Raw genomic sequence first — 27,466 nt, forward strand, 5'->3', positions numbered from 1 at the left:
AGCTTGCATTGTGTAAAGATATATATATACTCACAGAAGATTTGCTTCTATTCCAAAGCCTTTCACCATGACACCAAACTACCACTATCTCCACTAGAGGGAACTATTTTTTTAATTTGTTTCTAGTATGTCGTTCCAGTGCTTCTCTTTCAAAACTTTTTCCTCAGTTTGCATCTTACAGTCAATGAAATGTAGGATATCTGTGCTAAGCCATGTACATTTTAGTACTGCTGGCTTTTGAACTTCATAGAAAGGGTATCTTTACTGTTTGTTGTTTTCTGAGGCTCTTTTTTCCCCCACTCTATTATATTACTGAGAATTGTGCATGTTGCTCTGTGTAGCTCCTGTTCACTCAATTTCATTGAGGTGTGCTATTCCATTGTGTGAATATGCCACAAGTCATTTATCCTTCTGTCCCTGGCATTTGATTGCTTCTGGTGTTTTTCCTATTATGTATATACTCTTGTGAATATTCTTATTCATGTTTCCTAGTACATGTGTGAGACTTACACCTATTTAAACAACATGGAATTGCTAAAGAGAACAGTATGTAATGTTCCACTCTAGTAAAAATTGTGGAGAGAATTATGGTTTCTAGTCCAACTTGTAAGGAACTTAGAAGTCATCATTCCTACCCACACAAGAAGAAGCTTAACACATAGCACAGGGAACTATATTCAACATATTCAGTGTCTTGTAATAACCTATAATGGAAGAGAATCTGAAATATATATATTTATATATTCATATATATCTGAATCACTTTGCTGTACACCTGAAGCTAACACAACATTGTAAATTAACTGTACTTTAATTTTTTTTTAAAGAAGATAAGAAAAGAAAAAGCTTAACAAACTGAAAATCAAGAACCCTTCTTAGATCCATCAAAGAATTGATGTAACAGGGCAAACTGCTGTTCTCCAAATTGGAGAGATAGGCAAATATAGACAACCACAAATTATCAGAGTAAAAACTTCCTCAGGAACTGGTACTGGGGTAGGAAACCCTACACTGTAACTAATGAATTGCTGGAGGCTCAGTGTGGACAAGTTTGAGAATTAAAAACTCAGAGCAGGAGAGGAGTCTTAGGTGAATCCCCACACTTTTGTGAGTTTTACCTCCAGGAGCTCAACCAAGTTCTTACAGTGAAGATCAGAGAAAAATCTTCTCATGCTTCTGGCAAGGCGAGGGGGAAAGTATTCTGTTCTTATTAACAAAGCCTACCTCAAAAGAAACTATTTTATCAGAGCCTAACTGACTAGGGTTTAACCGGAGTCTAACTGACATGGGGAAAGGGAAATACCCAACTCCATCCCCCTCTAGCCTTCCTATCTCACCCAAGGAGGAGGGGAGACTGAGAAACACTTGTGAAGGTCACACCCCAAGGGCACAGGCTCCCTAAAACATGGAGACCTAACCATAGGACTATAGAAAGCTTCTCTCCCCCAACACCTTACCTCCACATCAGTAAGGCTCCTGTGTAATAACGAATTACAAATGCAAGCCTCAGGCCTTACTTAAGAAGACGTATCTAGGGAACCCAAAGGACAGTAGGTGAGACAAAAACAAGGGCACCAAGGAAATTTAGCATCTGACAACTACAGGTACAAGAAATAGCACATACAGTCTAACCCCTAGCCAGATAAAACTAAAATCTCACACTAAAGGCCTATTTATTTCCATTCCTTTAGCCCAAAACATCATGTCTAGTTTTCAACAAATAATTACAAGCCATGCTAAAGACAAAAAAACACACTTTGTAGAGACAAAGCAAGCATCAGAACCAAACTCGGACTTGGCAGAGATGTTGTAATGATCAAACCAGGAGTGTAAAACAATTATATTAACATGCTAATGGCTTTAGAGGAAAAAGTGGAAAAGATGAAGAACAGATGGGTAATGTAAGCAGAGAGAGGGTGTTGAGAATTTAGCTAAACTACTCCATGATATTGCTGCATCCATTTTGTGTGGCTGAGCAGCCTGCAGGGGCTTTGAACTGGCACTAGCCCCTCCGGTGGGTGCATGCCTTAGATAAAGACCTGCAGAATCACAAGTAAATTAAATTCCTGATATGACTTCCCCAACTACCTTTGTGCTAAGCACTTTCCCCTGCCTCCCAGTGCCTTCCCATTGGGCTACACTTAGATAAGATCCCTGTGAAGCTTTCCAAAACCTTACTCTTTTGGGTTTGAATTGACAAATTTGGCTTTAGCCTGGGAACCCCAAAGCACTCCACCCATAGACCCTAATGAAAACATGTGCTCCAGGTGCTGCCCTGCCCTCTTGGCCCGCATCCTGCCTTGACCTCCCCATGGAGCCCCCTGAGATGTGCCCTCTTGAGGTGTGCCATGTTCCTCCTCCAGGACTTGTGAGTAATAGGCTTCTCTGTTTCACTTTTCCTTGCATTTATTTTTGTGGAACCATGGCTCACTCTCTGACACACTGGGGCGCTACTTAACAAATGTTAATGTAACAAAGTCACAACAGGTAGAAACTATAAAAAAGAATCAAAGGAAATGCTAGAACTCAAAAACACTGTAACAGAAGTGAAGAATGCCTTAGATGGGTTCATCAATAGACTGGACACAGGGAAAGAAAAAATCAGGGAGCTTCAAGAAATGTCAATAGAGGACTTCCCTGGCAGTCCAGTGGTTAAGACTCTGCGCTTCCATTGCAGGGGGCACGGGTTTGATCACTGGTCAGAGAACTAAGATCACACGTGCCACACAGTGGGTAAATGGGATCTTAGTTCTCTGACCAGGGATCAGAGAAATGTCAACAGAAATGTCAATAGAAACTTTCAAAACTAAAATGCAAAGTGAAAAAAGAGAGAGAAAAAGAACCGAATATCCACAGATTGTGGAACAGTTACAAAAAGTGTGATGTCTATAATGAAAATACCAGAAGGAGAAGGGATAAAGGAACAGAAGGAATATTTAAAGCAATAATATCTAAGAATTTCTCAAAGTTAATGACAGACAACAAATCACAGATCCAGGAAGCTAAAGCAGGGTAAATACCAAAAAACTATACTTAGTCATATCATATTCTAACTGCAAAATATCAAAGACAAATAGAAAATCTTGAAAGAAGCCATCAGTGGGGCGAAAAGAGGAAACTTACCTATAGAGAAGCAAGGATAAGAATTGGACTTCTCTACAGAAACCATATAAATGAGAAGAGAGTGAAGTGAATAATTCAAAGTGTTGAAAGAAATAAACACCAACCTAGAATTCTGTATCCAGTGAAGTTATCCTTCAGAAATGAAGGTGAAATAAAACTTTCTCAGAAAAACAAAAATTGAGGGGATTTGTCAGCAATGAACCTGCTTTGCAAGAAGTGTTAAATTCTTCAAAAAGAAGGAAAAGTATATAGGTCAGGAACTCAGATCTATGTAAAGAAATAAAGAGTGTTAGAGAAGGAATAAGTGAAAAGTATTATGCCTAGTGAAACAAGTCAAATAGAGAAAGACAAATACTGCATGACTTCACTTACATGTGGAATCTAAAAAAGAAAACAAACGAATGGATATAGCAAAACAAACAGACTCACAGATACAGTGAACAATTGAAATTTGATTTTAAAAACACAATGACATTTATACTACCATGCAAAAAATGAAATACTTAAATATATTTTAAAATATGTATAAGATCTATATGAGGGAAAACTACAAAATGATTATTGAAACCAAAGAAGATCTAAATAAGCAGAAAGACTCAATATTGTCAAGATGTCAGTTCTTCCCAACTTAATTATAGATCCAACACAATCCCAATCTGAATACCAGCAAGTTATTTTGTGGTATCAACAAACTGATTCTAAATTTTATATGGAAAGGCAAAAGATCAAGAATATCCGACGAAACATTGAAAGAGAAGAACAAAGTCAGAGGAAAGACCCAGAATAGCCAACATAATATTGAAGGAAAACAACAAAATCAGAGGACTGGCACTTCAAGACTTACTATAAAGCTATGGTAATCATGACAGTATGTTATCAGCAAAAGAATAGACAAATAAATCAATGGAACAGAATGGAGAACCCAAAAATAGACCCACATAAATTCAGTCAACTGATCTTTGATGTTTGACAAAGGCAACTCAATAGAGAAAGGAGCAAAGGCAATATAGACTTTATTTTCTCAACAAGTGGTGCTGGAACAAGAAGAGAGCTACAGGCGCAAAAAAAAAAAAAAGAAAAAAAAAATCTAAACACAGACCTTACACCTTTCACAAAAATTAACTTGAAATGGGTCATGGACTTAAATGTAAACTGCAAAACTATAAAAATTCTAGATTAATAACATAGGAGAAAACCTAGGTCACCTTGGGTTTGTCAATGAGTTTTTTCATACAACACCAAAAGCACAATCCATGAATTAAAAAGTTGATAATTAAGACTTAATTAAAATTTAAAACTCCTGCTGCAAGAAAGACACTGTTAAGAGAAAGAAAAGATAAGTCACAGACTAGGAGAAAACATTTGCAAAACACATATCCGATAAAGAACTTGTATCCAAAATATACAAAGAACTCTGAACTCAACAATAATAAAATAAACAACCTGATTTTTAAAAGACAAAATATCTGAATAGACTTTTAACCAAAGAATGTATACAGATGGCAAATAAGCATTAAAAAAGATGCTCAATATCATATGTCATAAAGGAATATTAAAACAACAATGAGACACCATTGCACTATTAGAATGGCTAAAATGCAAAACACTGACACCACCAAATACTGGCAAGGATGTAGAGCAATGAGAACTCTCATTCACTGCTGGTGGGAATTCAAAAAAATACAGCCACTTTGGAAGACAGCTTGGCAATTTCTTACAAAATTAAACATAGTCTTACCATACAATCCAAAAGTTGCACTTCTTGGTATTTAACCAAGTGAGTTGAAAACTTAAGGGGACACAAAAACCTGCACATGAATGTTTATAATAGCTTTATTCATAATTACCAAAACTTAGAAGCAACCAAAATGTTCTCCAATAAGTGAATGGATATACAAATTGGTATATACAATGAAATAATATTCAATGATAAAAAGAAATGGGCTATCAAGCCACAAAAAGACATAAGTATTGCTGAATGAAAGAAGTCAGTTTGAAAAACCTACATTCTGTATGGTTCCAACAATATGAAATTTTGGAAATGGCAAAGCTGTAGCACCAGTAAAAAGATCAGTGAAAGATCAGTCGTTACTAGGAGTTCACAGGAGAGGAGGTAGGGATAAGTAGTTGGAGCACAGGGGACTTTTATGACAATGAAACTGATATGTGTAATACTGTAATGGTGGATACATGTCATAGGGCATTTGTTGAAACCCATAGAATATACAACTCGAAGAGTGAACCCTAAGGTAAACTATGGACTTTAGTTAATAATAATGTATCAGTATTGTCTCATCATTTGTAACAAATGTACTGGGAAAACTGGGGAGAGGGGATTAAGGGGATACAAGGGAACTCACTGTACTGTCTGCTTATTTTTCTGTAAACATAAAAATGCTCTAAAAAATATAATCTATTAATTGAAAAAATTGTAGCCACTTAACATGCATATTTCAAAATATTTATAAAATTGTTCTAATTCACATACATCTAATTCATCTTAATTCTTACTATTTTTGTCTGACCTTATAAACTAATAGTACATTAAAAAATCAAAGGCAGAGTTAATTCAGGTTTATTCTGATGATTGATTCTTTCCTGAGTTATTGTTAGTAAAGGCCATGTCATAACAGTAAAAATCCTTTGGTTCCACCACTTCATAAGTCACAAATGGAGAGATTACTACATATCAAAACTCTATGGATAATCAAGACAACGTGGTACTGATGAATGAACAAATAGACAATAGAACAGAATAGAGATCCCAGAAATAGACCTGCACAAACATAGTCAACTGATCTTTGACAAAGGAGCAAAGGCAATTCAATGGCGAAAGGAAAATTCTTTCAACTAATGATTGAAACAACTGGACACCACATGCATATGCAATTGCAAGAGACACTGAATAACCAAAACAAACTTGAAAAAGAAGAACAAATTAAGAAGAATCATGCTTCCAGATATCAAAACCTACTATGAAGCAAAGTGATCAAGACAGTTTGGTATAAGTGTAAAGATAGACTTGAAGATCAATGGAATGGAATCAAGAGTCCAGAAATAAACTCATATCTGTGGTCAACTGATTTTCAACAAGGGTGCCAAAACCATTCAATGGGGAGAAAATAGTCTTTTCAACAAATGATGCTGGGACAACTTGATAGCCCCATGCAAAAGAATGAAGTTGTACCATTACCTCACACCACATACATAAATTAACACAAAATCGATCAAATATCTAAATGTAAGAGTCAAAATTTTGAAAACACTTAGAAGAACACATGGGGTAAAGTTTTGTGTACTCAGATTTGTCAGTAGTTTCTTGGATATGATACCAAAAGCACAAGCAACAAAAGAAAAAAATAAGTAGATTGGACTTCATCAAAATTTAAAATTTTTGTGCATCAAAGGACATGAGTAAGGAGAAAATATAACCTAAATAACTGAGGGAAATATTTGCAAACCATATCTTATATGAGTGTAGTATCTAGAATATACAAAGAACTCTTACAACTCAAGAACAAAAGACAAACAGAAAAATTCTTAAGTAGGCAAAGGACTTGAAAGGACATTTCTCCAAAAATATATACATATGGCCAAGCATAGGAAAAGATGCTCAACATCATTAGTCATTAGGGAAATGCAAAGCAAAACCACAATGAGATACCAATTTATAACTGCTAGGATGACTATAATAAAAAAGGAAAAAAGAATGTGAGAATGTAGAGAAATTGAAACCCTCCTACATTGCTGGAAATGTAAAATGGTGTAGCCACTGTGGAAAACAGTTTGTGGTTCCTCAACAAGTTAAACATAAAATTACCATTCGACTTAATGCCACTCCTAAGTTTATATCCAAAAGAATTGAAAACAGTGTTTCAAACACATGTTCATGAATATTCATACAGTACTACTCACAGGAGCCAAAAGGTGGAAACAACTCAAATGTCAATCAATAAACGAATAGATAAATAAAATGTGATATATCCATACAATGGAAAATTATTTGGCCATAAAAAGGAATGAATTACTGATACATGCTACAATGCAGATGAACTTTGAAAACATTGAGTGAAAGAAGTCACTCACAAAAGAGCATGTACTATATGAGTCTACTTATATGAAATATCTTGAGTAGGCAAATCGATGGGGAAGGAAAATAGATTAGTTGCTGCTTAGGACTGAGAGGCATGGGGGATGGGAAAGTTTCCCTTTGTGTTGATGAAAATGTTTTAAAATTGAGTGTGGTGATTGCTGCACACATCTGTGAATACACATAAAACCACTGAATTGTACACTTTAAATGGGATAATTGTGTGGTATGTAAATTATGTCTCAATAAAGCTGTTTTTTAAAAAATAAAGAGTAATTGGTTTTCCTAAAATATTTTTGGGGAGGTAAGGAGATCAAGATGGTAGAGTAAGACGACATGGAGCTCACCTCTCCCCACGAATACATCAAAAATACACCTACATATGAAACAATTTTCATGGAAAACTAACTGGAAACTGGCAGAAGGACTCCTGTACAACCAAGGCTGTAATAAGAAGATACACAGGTAATCGAGTAGGACAGGAAGAAAAGCATTGTGTTGGGACCTGTGCCCCTGAGAGGGGACTCAGAAATAAAGGGAGATTGCATGGGCAGATACACTGGGGAGTGAGCAGGTCAAGCCACAGACTGGGTATCCCAGTCCTGGGGTCCTACACATAGGAGACAAGCCCCCTTGACTGCTGGAGAACCACTGGGACAGATAGAAACTCTAGAGAAACCTAGACTCCACTCGTGAGGAGTGTGCAGGTGCTGGCCTCCCCCCAGGCAGGGCAGAGAGAGGTCTGCCCTAGTGGGTGCCACCTTGACACACTTCCCAGTCCAAGCCAAGCGAATGCCTTGGCCATGCTCACTCCACACCATAGCCTGGCACCAGATCTAGGGCAGCCAAGACCTTGGAAAAGACTCGACCTAGGGACAAAGAGGCAACCCAGGGGCCCCGAGCATAGCCCAGGTGGGGCAGCAGCAGCCATTATTGGCACTTACTCAACTGGCACTGCAGAAGGGACCCAGACTTCTGATAGCAGCATGGCTGCCAGAATTCCCACAACCACCTTGCTGCACACCCCAGCCCAAGCCAAAAAAATACTCTGGCCCCACTCACTCCATGCCACAGTGTAGCACTAGATCTGGGGCACCATTATGGGAAAAGATGTGACTGTGGGCTACATCTGAGCAGAGCCACAGATGCCTACACAGGCAGAGTATCAGACCTCTGAAAGCGCAGAAGCCCCACTTGCTTCAGCACTCCCCTCCTTTGGGATAAAGGTTCCAGTGCTGAGAAAAGGAAAAACACAGACTTACAGGGAACAGAGCCAGCTTAAGCCTGACCCTCAAGGTTTCTACTCCAGCAACTTGCAAGCAGACCCACCCCTGACAGGATGGCGATGGCCACTGAGCAGAGAGGAAGTCCCACCTCACACCCTGCACAGGCTCTAGCTCCTCCATCAGCAGCCACACCCCCTATTGAAGTGATAGCTGCCAGAATACCCTGAGGAAGGACGTGACTGGTTTCCACATCAAATCCAGACCTCTCACCAGAGGCACTGAGCACACACGGTGTACACAGTGATGCGCCAACATAAGAACAGCCCTTCAAAACCACACTAGGTAACTTTCACCTAAATTCATAGAGACAAAGAAAGTTAAGTAAAATGAAAAGACAGAGGAACCACTCTCAATTGAGAAAGAGAAAGCCCCTGAAAAAATAAACAATTTACAAGAAAAAAAACTCAAAACACTGGTAATAAAAATGTTAACTGAATTAGGAAAGAGAATTTATCTAAACACAGATCGTTTTAATAAGGAACTAGAAAATATTTTTTAAAAACCCATTCAAAAATAGATAATTCCATATCTCAGATAAAAAAACACTCTAGAAGCAATGAATAGCAGACTAAATGACACAGAAGAATGCATAAGTGATCTGGAAGATAGAATAATGAAATCAATCAGAACAGCAGACAGAAAGACAAATGGGAAAAAAAAAAGTGCAACAAGCAAGATCTCTGGAATGAAACATGCCAACGTGCCAACATTTGCATGTTAGAGAGAGAGAAGGGGATTGAAAATGTATATGAAGAAATTGACTGAAAATTTCCCAAACCTAAAGAAGGAAACAGATATCCAGGTACAGGAAGCACAGAGGATCTCAAACAAGATGAACCCAAACAGACCCACACCAAGACATATCACATTAAAATGGCAAAAGTTAAAAATAAAGAGAGAATTCTAAAGGCAGCAAGAGAAAAACAAAGGGTCATATACAAGGGAATCCCCATAAGGCTATCAGCTGCTTTCTCTGCAGAAACTTTGCAGGCCAGAAGGGAGTGGCATGATAAATTCAAAGTGCTAAAAGGGAAAAACCTGCAACCTAGGATACTCAACCCAGCAAGATTATCATTTAGAATAGAAGGAGAGATAAAGAACTTCTCAGACAAGGAAAAACTAAAAGAATTCAGCAATACTAAACTTACCTTAAAAGAATTGTTGAAGGGTCGTCTCTAAATGGAAAAAAAGTAAGAATCTGTAAAAAAGGGAAATCCAAATAAGAAAGGCAAATATATAGTAAAGATTTAAGATCACTTAAATAAGCCAGTATGTAGATTAAAAGACAAAAATCTGTAAAAGCAACTATGACTACAATAAGCAGTAAACGTGTAAAATATGACATCAAAAACATAAAACATGGGGGAGGGGAATAAAAAAATATTGATTTTTTTAAAATGTGTTTGAACTTAAATAACTATCAGTTTAAATCAAGTAGATATAATTATGCATCAACATATATGAACCCCATGGTAACCACAAATCAAAAACCTACAATAGATACACAAAAACCAAAAAGAAACCCAAGCATACTACTAAAGAAAATCATCAAACCACAACAGGAGAAATAAAAAGAAGAAGAAATGAACAGAGAAATACAAAAACAAATGGAAAACAAGTACTTAAGAGGCAATAAGTACAAAACTATCAATAATTACTCTGAAAGTCAATGGATTAAATGCTCTGATCAAAAGACATATGGTTGACTAAAACAACAAGACCCTTCAATATGCTGCCTAAAGAGACTCACTTTAGGGCTAAAGGCACAGAGACTGAAAGTGAGGGGATGGAAAAGATATTTCATGCAAATGGAAACAACAAGAAAGTGGGGGTAGAAATACTCATATTAGACAAAATAGACTTTAAAACAAAAGCTATAATGAAAGACTTATAAATAAAGGGAATTATACAATGATAAAGAGATCAATACAAGAAGATGATACTGCACTCATTAACATATACTCACCCAATACAGGGGTACCTAAATATATAAAGCAAATTCTAACAGACATAAAGGGAGAAATTGACAATAATACAATAATAGTAGGGGTTGTTAACACCCTACTGACATCAATGGACAGATCATCCAGATGAAAAATCAATAAGGCAACAGTGACACAATAGACCGGTTGGACTTAATAGATAGCTACAGGACATTACATCCCCAAACAGCAGAATACACATTCAAGTGCACATGGAACATTCTCCAGGATAGATCACAATTAGGCCACAAAACAAGCCTTGACAAAGTTGAGAGAATAGAAATTACATCAAGCATTTTTTTCTCACCACAACAGTATGAAACTGGAAATCAACTACAGAAAGAAAAATGAGAAAAAACAACTACATGCCGACTAAACGATACTCTACTGAAAAACCAATGGGTCAGTCATGAAATCAAAGAAGAAATCAGAAAATACCTCGAGACAAATGAATATGGAAACACAACTTTCCAAAATCTGTGGGACACAGCAAAAGCAGTTCTAAGAGGGAAGTTCATAGCAATACAGGCCTTCCTCAAGAAACAAGAAAAATCTCACATAAACGACCTAATCTACCACCTGAAGGAATTAGTAAAAGAAGAACAAACAAAGCCCAGTCAACAGAAGGAAGGAAATAATAAAGATCAAAGAGGAAATAAATAAAATAGAGATTTTAAAAACCAATAGAAAAGATCAACAAACCAACAGCTGGTTTTTTGAAAAGATAAATAAAATTGATAAACATTTAGCCAGGCTCACCAAGAAGAAAAGAGAGAGGACCCAAATAAATAAAATAAGAAATGAAAGAGGCGAAATAACAAGCAATATTCTTTTAAGAGAATACTATGACCAGTTATATGCCAACAAATTGGACAACCTAGGAGAAATGGACAAATTTCTAGAAACATAAAACCTGCCAAGACTGAGTCAAGAAGAAACAGCCAATTTGAACAGACTGATCACTAGAAGTGAAATTGAAACTGTAAAACAAACAAACAAACAAACAAACAGAAACAAAACAAAACCAAAAAAACCTCCTAGCAAACAAAAGTCCAGGACTGAACAGCTTCACAAGGGAATTCTACCAAACATATAAAAAAGAACTAATACCTATCCTTCTCAAACTATTCAAAAAAAAAAAAATTGAAGAGGAGGGAACACTCCCAAATTCATTCTATAAAGCCACCACACCCTGATACCAAAGCCAGACAAAGACACTACAAAAAAGAAATTACAAGCCAATATCTTTGATGACCATGGATGCCAAAATCACCAACAAGATATTAGCAAACCGCATCCAACAATATGTTAAAAGGATAATACACCATGATCAAATTTTTTTTAATCCAGGGTCACAAGGATGGTTCAACATTAGCAAATCATTCAATGTGATACACCACATTAATAAAATGAAGGATAAAAATTACTTGATAATAGACACAGAAAAAGCATTTGACGAAATTCAACATCCATTCATGATAAAAATCAAAGTAGGTATAGAGGGAACATATCTCAACATAATAAAGGCGATTTAGGACAAACCCACAGCAAACATCATACTCATGGTGAAAAGCTGAAAGCCTTCCCACTAAATTCAGGAACAAGAAAAGATGCCCACTCTTGCCACTTCTATTTAACATAGTATTGGAAGTCCTAGCCACAGCAATCAGACAAGAAAAGGAAGTAAAACGTATGCACACTGGACGGGAAGAGGTAAAACTGGCACTATTTGCAGATGACATGATACATTATATAGAGAGCCCTAAAGTCTCCACCCAAAAACTATAAGAACTAATGAATGACTGCAGCAAGGTTGAAGGATACAAGATTAATATACAAAAATTTGCTGTGTTTCTGTACACTAATAATGAAATATTGAAAACAGAAAGTAAAAAAATCTCATTTAAAAATGCATCAAGGGGCTTCCCTGGTGGCGCAGTGGTTGAGAATCTGCCTGCCAATACAGGGGACACGGGTTCGAGCCCTGGTCTGGGAAGATCCCACATGCCGCAGAGCAACTGGGCCTGTGAGCCACAATTACTGAGCCTGCGTGTCTGGAGCCTGTGCTCCGCAACAAGAGAGGCTGCGATAGTGAGAGGCCTGCGCACCGCGATGAAGAGTGGCCCCCACTTGCCACAACTAGAGAAAGCCCTCGCAGAGAAACGAAGACCCAACACAGCCATAAATAAAATAAATAAATTAATTTAAAAAAAAAAAGAAAAAGTTAAGGATGTACCTCACATATCTTAAAAAAAAAAAATGCATCAAAAAGAATAAAATACCTAGGAATAAACTTAACTGAGGAGGTAAAAGACCTATACTCTGACAACTATAAAACACTGACGAAGGAAATTGAAGATGATACAAAGAAATGGAAAGATAGCCTGTGCTCTTGGATTGGAAGAATTAATATTGTTAAAATGGCCATACTGATCAAAGCAACCTACAGATTTAATGCAATTCCTATCAAAATACCCATGACATATTTCACAGAATTAGAACAAATTGCCAAAGCACTCTTGAGAAAAACTAAGAAAGCTGGAGATATCACCTCCCAGACTTCAGACTATAATACAAATCCACAATAATCAAAACAGCATGGTACTGGCACAAAAGCAGACACATAGATCAATGGAACAGAATAGAGAGCCCAGAAAAAACCCCACACACCTATGGTCAATTAATCTATGAAAAAGGAGGCAAGACTATACAATGGAGAAAAGACAGTCTCTTCGACAAGTGGTGCTGGGGAAACTGGACAGCTATATGTAAAACAATGAGATTAGAACATTCCCTCACACTGTATACAAAAATAAACTCAAAATGGATTAAAGACCTAAATGTAAGACTTGAATCCATAAAACTGCTAGAAGAGAACATAGGCAGAATACTCTTTGACAAATCATAGCAATATTTTTTTGGATCTGTCTCCTAAGGCAAGAGAAATAAAAGCAAAAATACTTTTGCACAGCAAAGGAAACCATCAACAAAATGAAGGCAACCTATGGAATGTGAGAAAATATTTGCAAATAATATGACCAACAAGGGGTTAGTATTCAAAATAAACAGCTCATAGAACTCAATATAAAAGAAATACCAGTAAAAATATAGAAGACCTGAATAGACATTTTTCCAAAGGAGACATACAGATGGCTAACAGGCACATGACAAGATGCTCAACATTGCTAATTATTAGAGAAATGAAAATCAAAACAAGAATAAGATATCACTTCACACCTGTCAGAATGGCCATCATCAAAAAGTCTATAAATAACAGATGTCAGTGAGGATGTGGAGAAAAGGAAATCCTTGTACAGTGTTGGTGGGAATGTAAATTGGTGTAGCCTGTATGGAAAACATTATTGTTCCTCAAAAAACTAAAAATAGGGCTTCCCTGGTGGCGCAGTGATTAAGAATCTGCCTGCCAATGCAGGGGACACAGGTTCGAGCCCTGGTCTGGGAAGATCCCACATGTGGCGGAGCAACTAAGCCCGTGTACCACAACTACTGAGCCTGCACTCTAGAGCCCACAAGCCACAACTACTGAGCCCAAGTGCCACAATTACTGAAGCCCTTGTGCCTAGAGCCAGTGCTCCACAACAAGAGAAGCCACCGCAGTGAGAAGCCCGTGAAACGCAATGAAGAGTAGCCCCTGCTCGCTGCAACATGCAGCAACGAAGACCCAATGCAGCCAAAATTAAATAAAACTAAAAAAAAAACTAAACTAAAAATAGAGCTGCCTACGATCTAGCAATTCCACTCCTGGGTATATATTCGGAAAAACAAAAACACTAATTCGGAAAGACACATGCACCCCAACGTTCATAGCACTGTTTACAATAGCCAAGACATGGAAGCAACCCAAATGCCCATCAACAGATGATTGGAGATTATATATATATATATATATATATATATATATATATATATATATATATATATATATATATATATATATATATACACACACACACGCACACACATTATGGAATATTACAATGAAATTCTGCCATTTGCAGCAATGTGGATGGACTTAGAGAATATTATGATTATTGAAAGAAATCAGAGAAAGACAAATGCTGTCTAATATCACTTATATGTGGAATCTAAAAAATAATACAAATGAATGTATATGCAAAACAGAAACAGACTCATAGATATAGAAGACAAACTTGTGGTTGCCAAAGGGGAGAGGGCAGGGGAAGGGACAAATTAAGGGCATGGGATTAAGAGATACAAACTACTGTGTATAAAATAGATAAGCAACAGGGTACATTGTACAACACAGGAAACTATAGCCATTATCTTCTAATAACCTATAATGGCGTATAATCTGCAAAAATACTGAATCTCTATTCTGTACACCTGAAACTAATATAATATTGTAAATCAACTATCCTTCAATCAAAAAAAATTTTTTTTGAAATAAAAGAGGCACCAATTTCTTAAACATAGTAATATTAGATTCCTTTACAGATAGTACAAGTGAAAACCTCATGATTTTTCCATGTCTTTGTTATTTTAAGTGAAATTTTTGTTGTATTTACACCACTGCAGAACAAATAGAAAACCATTAGTGCTTTTCCAATTTACATGGCTAGGTTTACAGACTTTGGACAGTTTGATAATATTTGAATGTAACAAACTTTTGCTTTAGAACATTGAGGAGACACAGCAGTAATGGGGCACTCTACATTTAGAAACCCAGTTATTTATGAGAAACAAAGAAGCAAGGAACAGGGAATTCCCTGGTGGTTCAGTGGTTAGGACTCCACACTTCCACTGCACGGGGCACGGGTTTGATCCCTGGTTGGGGAACTAAGATCCCACAAGCTGCATGGTGCTGTCAAAAAACAAAAACAAAACAAAAACAGCAAACAAACAAAGACCACACATAGATGACAAATAAATCTATCATGTTTAAAAAAAAAGAAGAAGAAGCAAGGAGCAAATAAGCATACTATGTTTGTACCATTCATCACACTGCCCCTTTGCTTGCTGGTAGAGTACCCTAATGCTTGGACTGAATTGTACTGGCACTGGGCAAGTATGTAGTCAGTATCTGTACTATTTAAGGCCAAGAAGAAACACATATACCTCAAATCTTAGCTGAAAATAGGTGATTGTAATGGGAAAATGTCTGGAAACCCCAGACTTTTACACTAGTCTCCCTCTCTTTCAAAAACTAATATTATAACACCTGCCACTTCACAATATAATATGTAAACAAACATAAGTGCCTATATGCAGGATACTTAATTACTCTTTTCTTAAATTTTTAAATTGTGGTTTAACATGCATGCTATCAAGTGCACAAATCTTAAGTGTACAGCTAAGCAAATTGTTACAAATGTATATATCCCTGTAACCACAACCCAGGCAGAAAATATGGAACATTTTCAGCCACCCAGAGGGCTCCCTGTGACCCCTCCCAGTCAATAAACCTCTACCCAAAGTAATCGTTATTCAACTTCTATTGCCATAGATTAGTTCTGCCTGTTTTTGAATTTCATTGAAATGAAGTCATACAGTATGTACTCTTCCATGTTTTAGTGTCTTTCACTTAACATATCTGTGAACTTATCCATGTTGTATGTTGTTCTTTTTATATTAGCTGGTGGTTACTGTTTCTATGGCAGAATCTTCCTAATATGGGAAGCTATCTCAGCATACACCCAAAGATGAATTTGCTAGATTTACTCTTTCAAAATCAAAAGGCACTGACTGTGCATAGGCAACAAATTGTAACAATTCAGGAGGCCAATAATTTTAAGAATAACAATTTGGACATTAATACTGTGTTACTCTGTTAATATTGCAGTGTCTTTTCAAAGTTTATTCCAACTCTGAAATTCTAGGCTTCGTTATCCAGAGGCTAGACCATCCATGTAAACTGAATTCAAACAAATCTTTTCTTCAGCCTCTGTTATCTTATAGAAACTATGCCAGTCACTTGTGTCATATTTTAGATTCCACATATAAGTGATAGCATATGGCATTTGTCTTTCTCTTTCTGACTTACTTCAGTTAGTATGATAATCTCTAGGTCCATCCATGGTGCTGCAAATGGCATTATTTCATTCTTTTTTATGGCTGAGTAGTATTCCATTGTATATATGTACCACATCTTCTTTATTCATTCATCTATCATGGACATTTAGGTTGTTTCCATGTCTTGGCTATTGTAAATAGTGCTGCAATGAACATTGGGGTGCATGTATCTTTTCGAATTATAGTTTTCTCCAGATTACCAAACATGATTTTTAAAGGAAACAAAATTTGAAACACAATCGCTTTGTTGGTTTCAGGAACCACTCCCCATTCTTGCCTTTTCAGGCTGAGGGGGGTAATGGTCACCATTGTCACCAGTCCTGACATTCTGTGATTTCCTTATACATACATCTTCGTGGGAAGTTCCATGTGACCAGTTAATAAAGGAAGAAAACCAAAGACCTGGTTTACAGTTAGATGGCATGCACTATGGCCAACTCCAGACAGAACAGGATGACTGCTACACTATGGTCTTACTCCAGAGTACCCCTGAAGATATAGGTGAAAGAAAATCTTCCCAGTGGGTGGAATGTTGCATGGTATTTCTAGCTACCCACTTTGTGTGAAAAGAGAAATAGTCTAAAGATCAACACAAATTCATGGGGAGTGTCTAGCTAGTTGTATAGATGCTCAGAGAATGACCCTGTTACTTCTTGGTACCCAACAAGACAATGGCAGATATTGCCCTATTCTCTGGAGGACTGTGTTGGTTTCATTGACAGACTGTGATGGATTGATTACACCAGATCCTTTCTATCAAAGAGGGGACAGTGTTTGTTCTCATTGAAGTTTGACATTATGGCTCAGATATGCATTCCTTGCTCACAGCATTTCTTCCAGAATATAAATATTTACAGAATCTTCATGTACAGTAATTATTTACCAAACAACAATGCCTCTGACCAAAGATCACATTTATTGGGAAAGAAAGTATGTCAATAGATGTATGTTCATACAAGTCATGGTCTTCTGGTTGATGTCTAATCATCAACCAGAGCAGCTAGCTAAATAAAATTAGAATATACTACTGAAGATTCAGCCATGGTGCCAGCAAAATAGTCCTTGTCACATAGTTCTTTTGATTTTTTTCTAGTGTCTTGCAAATATGAATAATTTATGTAGCAAAAACTTGTGCACCCATAATTTTATGTTTTTGCCACTGTGTCTATGGATAGATTCCTAGGACAGGGATTGCTAGATCAATGAGTAAATGTGTATGTGATTTTCTAGATATTGCCATATTTCCCTCCATAGGGGTACATAGGGGTGTACCATCTTGCATTCCCTTCATCAAAGTGTGACCATGCCTGCTTCCACACAGCCTCCCCAGTGGGGCAGATTTTTTCCGGTCTGATATGTAAAAAATAATATCTCAGTTTAGTTTTAATTTGCATTTCTGTTATTTTGTGTGTGAGAGAGGTTGAACAACTTTTAACATGTTTAAGGGCCATTTTAGTTTCTTTTAATCTGAATGTTCAATTTTTTTTAACTTTTTATTTTATATTGTAGTATAGTTGATTAACAATGTTGTGTTAGTTTCAAGTGTACAGCAAAGTGATTCAGTTATACATATACGTGTATCTATTCTTTTTCTAATTCTTTTTCCATTGAGGTTGTTACATAATACTGAGCAGAGTTTCCTGTGCTATACTGTAGGTCCTTGTTGATTATTCATTTTAAATATAGCAGTGTGTACATGTCAATCCCAAACTCCCTAACTATCCCTCCCCCCACTTTTCCCCTGGTAACCGTAAGTTCATTCTCTAAGTCTGTGAGTCTGTTTTTGTTTTGTAAATAAGTTCATTTGTATCATTTTTTTAGAAGAATATTCAATGTTTTAAGTAATTTATTGTGTTGCTGCTCTTCTTCATCTTTTTTAGAAGCTGTTCATTAGTTAGGAACATCAACCCTAATTAATGTCCTAACTTTATGACACACACAGAGTTTTATTATTATTGTCTCTGGAGTTTGGACATAGGAAAATTTTCTTGTATATTTGGAGAGACTCAAACACTATACTGCCATCATAGTCTTGCTCTTTCTGGAAGTCTCCCATAAAATCTTGAGCAAAGTGGCTAAAAAAGCCCTTCTCATTTCCAGAGCCCTGGATTACATAATGAGTTACCACTTGTTGAGTGTATCACTCAAAACAAATTTACCTTTATCCCTAAATTTAGGCACCCAATTTAAGGACAGGACTACTCTCCACAAATATCCTGTCAAACTATAATTTTCAAAATGTTGAAAATATGACTCATATAAATGTAATATAAACAAATGTCAAAGGTTTATTTCACCTATTAAGAAGAGAACAAATAAAATGATAAAACTAGTTCCAAGAGAATTTTAAAAACAAAAGTTTAAGTAATCCATCAGGAAAGACATTTTAAAAATTTAGAGAAAAAAATGCTGGGTTAGATACACAACTGGTTAATGTCCCACGGAGCAAGACAGCTATAACTTTTGGGACTATCTTTTCTAACAGAAATCTACAAGTTAACATATAAATTCAATACCTAGATTTTTATCAAGTAGTAAAGAGTCCTAGAAAATTAAATAATTCTTGGAGGAACTTTTTAAACAATACCCCTGTATGATTTCCAAGTTTTAGGTAACTTTTCTTAACAATACCTGGTGAAATTGTCAGACTGCATTATCAGAATGCAGCTGCATAAACATCGCTCTTACAGTCATGTAGAATTACTTTTTGCCCTTGCTATACCTGGGAATAAACCTGGAAGAAATTTTTGCATATGGGTAACATCATACATAATGGGTTACATCATATATAATGCAAAAATGTTTTCTGAATCTTGCAATCCTTGTTCACATTTATATTGTCTACTAAAAAAAAATTCCTGATTTGTTTTTTACCAAATACATTTCCTATATTTTACATCTCTCTCCTTATAAGTCCTCTTACACACTTCCTTCTAGTTCACGTAGTAGCGAGAAGGGCTGGACCTTGGGAAGGCCTGAATGGTGGATACAAACACAAGCAGGACATTCTCCCGTCACTTGTCACTGCTTTTCTTTTCTTGTCAGTTACATTCTCTCAGATCATCTTCCTCTTCGTGGCAGGGATTCTGACTGACCCCACCTACTTTATGTGCTTACCTCTGGACCAACTGACACTGGCCAGGAAGAGTGAAAGATACTGTGATTAGCAGCCTCTATAATAGCCATGTGACTAGACTAAGTAAAGGAGCAATTTTCAAAAAGATGGAGGGAAGATTGCCTCCCAAAGATGGCAGCAGTGCTAGGCAGACAGTAGATGCCCACCAAACCTGATCAGTCACATAATATTGACAAGAGGTTTTTTAATATAATTATTTATTTATTTTTACTTATTTATTTTGGCTGCGCTGGGTCTTAGTTGCGGCACACGGGATCTTCGTTGCAGCCTGCATGCAGGATCTAGTTCCCTGATCCTACGTTGGGAGTGTGGAGCCTTACCCACTGGACCACCAGGGAAGTCCCAGACAAGTGTTTTTATTATTGTTTCTTAGGCTTTGATGTAGAGGTGATCCTTACAGGCTTAGCAGTAAATACAGAAAAATACAAATATCAAGACAGGATAGTAAATATAATTTGTCTATTTATCAAAGAAATTGTTGCACATGATTAAGATTATAAACTCAATATGATAACAATTTTATTTAATATGCTTATAAATTAATTATACATTAAGACTAAAATTAAAACCTTTACATTTATCATCTTTTTGTATATTTATATATCTTTGAATGTCTTAATACTTACATATAAATACTTAAATATTAATAATCCATTATTACAAATTATTACATGAATATTGACCCAAAGGTGAAAATTACAATTTAGGTTGTCTTTCTGTAAAATGACTCCATTATTTTGTGCCATAGTACAAAATACATTTTTTTTCAATAAAAAATGTCTTTTCTATTGTCTCAGTATTCTGTTAGCCCTCATTAATTCTGGCATGTTCTTAAATCATTTTAACAAAAAGTTCCTTATTGCTTCAAAGAGTTAAAAGTTTCTACTAATTATTGTTTCTGGCTGTGATTTGCTTTAAGAATAATGCCTGGACAAAATAAAACATTCCCTATAACTTGTGCCTGCCTCTACAAAATTGTGTCTTATGTTTATAACTTTTATCCTCTAGACATTCTTGATTTTGCCTTTCCCAAATTTAGAAAAATAAAACTATATGGACGATAGAGTTGATTTACAGATGGAATGGAAAAACTCTATCTCTGGATCTCCTGGATGACATTTTTGACTCTTGGCCAAAAAGGGGTCAGTTTTATGGTCTGTGAGTTAAAGAATGAAACTCCCTTAGAAATCAGTTCTACCCCCAAGATCAGTTTCTTTACTGATGGTGTGCAACTGGCCCAACCAGTTAAGTTAGCTGGCAGAGTCATAAACATCTATTCTGGGAGCTTCGGTTTTGAGTTCCAGCGGAGGCTAAGATACCCCTCGTAGATCGTGGTGGTTCAGCCAGGACACTGGACGTGCTGTGTGTGTGAACGTGTCCCCTGAGAAGCTTGAGCCTGGTAGGCCACTTCTCCGACCTGTCATTCTTGCCTGCACTTCTTGCTGTGCTCTCTCCTTCACCTCTAAATCAAAGCATTACCTGATTTGACTCTGTGGGGTCTCATGAGTCCTTTCAAATGTCCCAACTTGGGAAATTTTTTCAATTAAGATGTCTTTTGATGGCTAACCTATCATTGAATTTCCTGGAAAGACCACTAGGTACCACAAAATTTTATTTTAAAAATAGGTAAAAATAATCGGGTTTACTTGGCATTCTCCAAATTTTCGTTAATTTAGAAAAACTGTACAAACTCTTTTGTTTACGAAACTTGAAAGGGGGGGGGACCTGATAAATCAAAATGAAAATTTACCTTCCCAGGTTAATTATGTCTAAATAAAATGTATTAATATAAGTACATATCAATAATTGTATACTTTTCAGGTTAAAAGAAACATATCTGTTATTAAATAAAGGACTGGTAAAGTAAGTCTGTTTTAAAAGATTTTTTTCCCCTGGGTTTTAGACTTAAATGCCTTGTCAGTTGGAAATAATTATAATACATTTATGGGATAAATTAAAGGCCCCGGAGACAAGTTACTGTCATCTTTGCTTCTTCTTCACATATCACACTACCCATAGCTGTAGCGCCTTGAACCCACCAATTCTCCTTCCACACATGAGCAAGAAAAATCCCTTGACTGTTATTTTTTGTTTTGTTTTGTTGGCCATGCCACACGGCTTGTGGGGTCTTAGTTCCCCAACCACGGATTGAACCCAGGCCCCCGGCAGTAAGAGCACAGAATCCTAACCTCTGGACTAACCACCAGGGAATTCCCAAGAAAAATCCCTTGATTGTTTAACATGTGTTAGGAAATTGCCTGTGCCTTATCTGGACCTTTGGGCTAATCTCAGCTGATCTGAATTGGCCAAATGTTTATCTCCAGAACTGCCTGGAGCATGATAGTGACCCTTGGAAACTCTGTGAGATATATGAAGTAAAGGCTTTGTAACCACAGATCTGTGAGTTATTTTGAGACAGAGGTACCAGTCTGTCAACAATGTTCAGTAGTAATAATTGGATTTAACTTGCACCTGACAGGCAGAGTTGCCAGTTCAGACTGGTCACGTGGCTGGAATATGCCTGGGCCACCAACCAGCTTACCTGGAACAGGCTTTGTGTTTCTTGGCACCAAGGTGCTTCACACACATGGCAGTGGAGGTTCAAAACCTGAAGACAAAGTATATCCTGGGCAACCCAGTAGTGGAAGGGTGAGGAAACCTGCACCTGAGATCTCCAGGCCCCTCCCAGTGCATATTCTTCTCCTGCTATTATTGCTATAATATATAATATATATAGCTATAATATTGCTATATTATATTTGTTGCCTGTAACATGAACATAAATTGAGCCCTGTGAATCCTTTCAGTAATCAAACAATCAAACTAATAATGCACCTTTTGGTAACCCTAATTTAATTTTGTTCATTTATAATTCATACTTAGACACAAAAACTAGAGGTCGTCAAGCAAGTTATGCACCCGGATTCAAATTCACTCTTGGCATATGGGCCTTTTCCAAAAGAAAATTCACTTCAGGTAACAATTACATGGGCCAGCCTGCCAGTTAGCATGAAATGAAAGAGCAAATATTGATCCAGTCACTATTTTCTACTATGCTTTGATCATTCTTTGCTTATTTTTAAGGTAGATTAAGACTTTTTCTGCCAGACTATTATTAAAGAACTCTGAAGAATTTTGCCTTTTACTCAAAAACTTCATCATCCTTATCCTTAATCTCTACAAAAATGTAGAGAAAGCCAAGGAATTCTAAAACTGAAAATTGTCAGAGTTCTCAGAGACTGGAATTTCCACGTCTCAAGGTACTCCCATTAGTCTTAATGACATGGGCTATAACTCCCTTTATGAGTTAATAACAGCCCACTCTGTGCATTTAGAAGTTTCACTCTAATCCTAGTCTTTGCCTTACTGCAAGCTGATATTAGTAATCTTATCATTAAACAGGTATGAGTGGCTTTTCCAAATTAATCACAGAAGCAATCTCTGAATGACCTGAAATCTGAAGATTGAGTCTTCTGGAAAAGAAAATAAAGGGAGATTTGCCTTGGCTCCAACAAATCAGACCTTATCAGGTACTGCTAATAATTAACACAGTAATAAAACGCTAGGGTAGTGATCCTTGGATTCATGTTTTCAATTAAAAGCAATACATCATTTTCTCTAAATCATCGGACTTCCATTTCATTGGTGGACCTCAAGCTGATAGTTCTTTGAAATCTCCCAGAAGTAGACAGTCCCCCAAAATAACAGTTGACTCAAAACCCTCAGCTGAAACTAATTACACAAAGTAGACAGTTGCTGCTCAAATCTGTGGAACAGTATTCATTTTCAGAGAACTCAACACCCTTTTTCTTTGGGTTTGTTTTCTACATTGAAGCTCCCTGGAAAATGACTAAAGGTTCTCAGTATGCTTTTCTACAATTTCATTTTCTTCCTTCTAAACCCCTGTGATCTTTTTGTGCCATTTAAAGAGAGACAAGACATTCTCATGCATTTTCCTCAGACCATAGTCACTGCTATAAGTCTAATTGGTGGATCAATACCCACTTGACCCTGCTGAAAAAAATTAATAGGTGTTTTTAAAAACATTTTCAAAATAGACTTCCTTATGCAGATTTCTTCTGGTCCTAAAAGTTCTCTCATATTATGAATCCCAACCTTCAACCTTGTAAAAATTGGACTATACATCCACATCAGCAGAATGCTTCTTGTAAGATCATTAAACCCTGCCAACCAAACCTAGTTTACTGAGAAGCAGGAACCACCCTCACTGCAATGGTCAGTTTGCTCTCTTCAGAGTCACTGTATCCTGCTTTGCAGGAATTGTTTAACTTCACTCAACATATGTCTGCCTGTAGGGCCCAGTGATTGGTTCATTCCTGTTAAAATAAGCAATATTTCTACTCTCCATAGAATCTGTGCCCCCCCAACAGTACAGTTCCTCAGTGGATACTACCACTAGAGACCCATCACACCTGTTTATATTCATTGGCCAAGGTATTCAGACAGTCACATAGCCCTTGATTTCTTCTTGACTAACCAAGAGGGAGTTTTTGCCAGAACGAACATACCATGATGCAAATACATAAATGCTGCAATAGACCCAACTAGATTTTAAAGCACATTTTGAGACCTGGGTTTAGTCATCTAGGCCCCTTGATGAATAGTCTTTTACAAACTAATAAAAAAAATTTTCTGTTAATTGCCTGAATTGCAGTTGGTCAATGCATTCTGTTCATTCTACAATAGAAGGATCAGAAGGGACTAACTCTTGTCCAACTTAGAAGTGACATTCCCCAGACAATCTAACCAGAAGAATCCTGACAATGGGAAAGATCTGAACATCAAATATTAATATCCCATGGCCTGACTTTGTCTGTCCTTGGCCAAAAGTGGCGACTGAAAAAAAAAAGCAGCCCTATGCCTATCAGTTGGCGGCCAGCCTAGTTTCTACCTCTAGGCAATAGTATTCTCCCACTAAACCTAAATAATTTCACAGATTGTCAGAATCAAATGAGGACTCTTCATGACCAGAGTGGAATAAGAAAAAACTAAGTCCATTCCATAATTATGCCTGAATGGAGACACTAGGCAACCACAAAAATTACCAAATATCCCATCTTCAGCTAATGAGTGACTGCTACTTTTTCTCCAGTGGCAACTCTAGCCATGTTCTGTTCCTTCTGCTTCCTAGATAAAAATTGTTGAAGTATCCAGTCACTCTATATTGCCCCTGCTTTATGAAAGTGCACACACACAAAAAACACACACACAAAAATACCTGCATCCTCAAGCCTTCCCCCCAGATCACCTAACACACGCCCAATTTCTACAATGAGCCTTTTCTTACTAAGACATCCCATGCTTCCCTGCAGACTGCAAGTCTTGCCGCAGGAAGCTTATAAAACTAACTTCATTTGTTTATAGATATGTTGCTAGTGGTCCTTGACTAATAGCACTACTAAATGATTGACTAAATGGGACCATGTAAAGCACCTGACACAGGATATACTCAAGAAATTTTTATTACCATTTTTGTTGTTACAGTGATTATTGATATTAGCTATCCAGTAAACAGATCAACTTCTATCTCAGATATGATCAAATGTTAGGATTTTTCTATTAACAGACTATAGAGAGAATAGTTTCTAGTTGGCATTATAAGCACATTATATAAATGGAGGTCTCTATTTTCATCTAATTAAGACTTGTTTGAGATAGTCATTTGCACAATATCTTTAAAATACTTTTTTGTGGCTAATTGATTTGTCAACTGATTGATTTGATTGAGTTAGCCATTTGCACACTCTCTTTAAAATACTTTCTGTGGCTGATTTGTCAACAGTACAGTTCCATTGTGGTTACTAGAGGGCATTAGATAAAAGCATGAGCTCTGGAGTGAGACAGAATGACAATTTTTCCTGTTACTGAGCAGTTTTTGACAAGCAAATTCTCTTGACCTCAAGACCCTTTCTATAATAATATTACCAACTATAGTAGTTTCTGTGGGCTGCCATAACAGATTACCACAAACTGGGTAGCTTAAAACAAAAGAAATTTATTCTTTCACAGTTCTAGAGTCTAAAAGTCCAAAATCAAGGTATCTGCAGGCCTACACTCCCTCTGAAGGCTCTAGATAGAAATCCTTTTCTTTTTTCCTAGCTTCTGGTTTTTGCCAATGATTTCTGGTATTCTTTGACTTGTAGATGCATACTCCAATCTCTGCCTCTATCAACACAGGACATTCTTCCTCAAGTGTCTGTATCTGTTTTCTTATAACACCAATCACTGGATTAGGGTTCAGCCTAATCCATTATGACCTTATTTTTTTTACCATTTTTTAAATTGAAGTATAGTTAAGTTACAATGTTGTTAGCTTTAGGTGTACAGCAAAGTGACTCATATATATATATATATATATATGTATATATATGTTCTATTATAGATTATTACAAGACATTGAATATAGTTCCCAGTGCTATACAGCAAGTCCTTGTTGGTTATCTATTTTATACATAGTAGTGTATATATATTAATCCCAAACTCCTAATTTATCTACCCCGCTGCCCCTCTGGTAACCATAAGTTTGTTTTCTATGCCTGTGAGTCTATTTATGTTTTGTAAATAAGTTCATTTATATCATTTTTATATCACTATGACTTAACTAATTATATCTGCAAAGATTCTGTTTCCAAATAAGGTCACATACTTAGGATTTGGGTGAACATGAGCTTTTGGGGGATTCTATACAACTCAGGACACCCATCACATAAAATTGTGAAAATTAAATGAGAAAATCCATGTAAAGGGCATAGTAAATACTCGAAAATAATCACATTATTGTAATCAATAAAATTATTTGTGAATTTATATCAGCAAAGAAATAATTCATAAGCAATTCTTTTACTGAATGAAAATGAGTTATTTTAAATTAGGTCAATTTATTTTGAGAGTATCAATATATAAAGAGCAACTCCAGCCATTTCTCAAAAGAAAAGCAATCCAATATGTAAATTCACATCAATTTAGTCAGCATGTGTGATAAATTAAAAATTAATTTTAGGAATAAGTGAGGGTTCTAGCTCCAGTAAGATGAAGTAAGCATATTCTACCCTGACTCTCCCACTGAATACAGCTATAAAACATGAAATAGTATGTGAGGAAGTTATTTCAGGACTCTGAAAAGTAAATAGTAGCAGGTGGATTAGGAAAGAAGAACAAAACTCAAGTGTCACTGGGCTCTCTCAGTATCACCCTGCCAACCAGATAGTGGGCACCAGAGTGCAGACAGAACTTCAGGAGAAGACCTCTAGTTCTGGCTTGAGAGAGAAACTCATAATAATTACAGAATCTGAAAATCCCCTACTTTCCCCTACTTTTTTGCCTCTTTTTCTTTCCCCTCTATTAACTTGTGGCATAGTTCCCAAGAAATTCCATGGTAGGTGTTGTAGCATTCTCAGGTAATACAGGCCAGCAGAATCCAAAACTATGCAGAAGGGAAAGCTTCCTCTTTTTTCAGTGGAGCTGCAGTTCCAAGAGAGTGGATCCAACCTCTCTTGCCTTTATACTGTCTCTATAGTCTCTTGTCACATGGCCCTATATTCAGGTGCAGTTGTGGAAGCACACAATAGAGCAGCGGGGTAATAAAACCTTTCTAGATAGAAGACCAAAAGAGAACATTAAGGAACTAGAAAGTAACCAAGAGATTGTAGTGAGGGAAGAATTTGGGAAAGTGACACCATAAAGTTGTTTGTGAACTACCCTGGGCTCACCCCTAAACTGTGTATGCTTGGATCAGATACTATTCGTTATATCAAATATTTTGAGAAATGAACTATAT

At 36.6% G+C, this 27,466-nt stretch overlaps 1 protein-coding gene across 4 annotated transcripts in view; it reads left to right on the top strand.

The window, feature by feature from the left end:
- AKR1D1 (aldo-keto reductase family 1 member D1) overlaps positions 1–27,466 on the top strand; it is an 88,567-nt gene that overhangs the window by 19,658 nt on the left and 41,443 nt on the right. For 3 of the 4 annotated variants that reach the window (XM_082400368.1, XM_082400369.1, XM_082400367.1), the window contains exon 3: positions 23,071–23,198. The gene's annotated coding sequence lies outside the window, so the exon portion shown is untranslated. Of the gene's footprint in view, positions 1–17,909; positions 23,199–27,466 lie in introns of those variants that run through there. The other variant, XM_082400370.1, reaches the window with a different exon arrangement.

Source organism: Balaenoptera borealis (genome assembly GCF_965194805.1).
Source record: "Balaenoptera borealis genome assembly, chromosome: 7".
Classification (NCBI taxonomy): domain Eukaryota; kingdom Metazoa; phylum Chordata; class Mammalia; order Artiodactyla; family Balaenopteridae; genus Balaenoptera; species Balaenoptera borealis.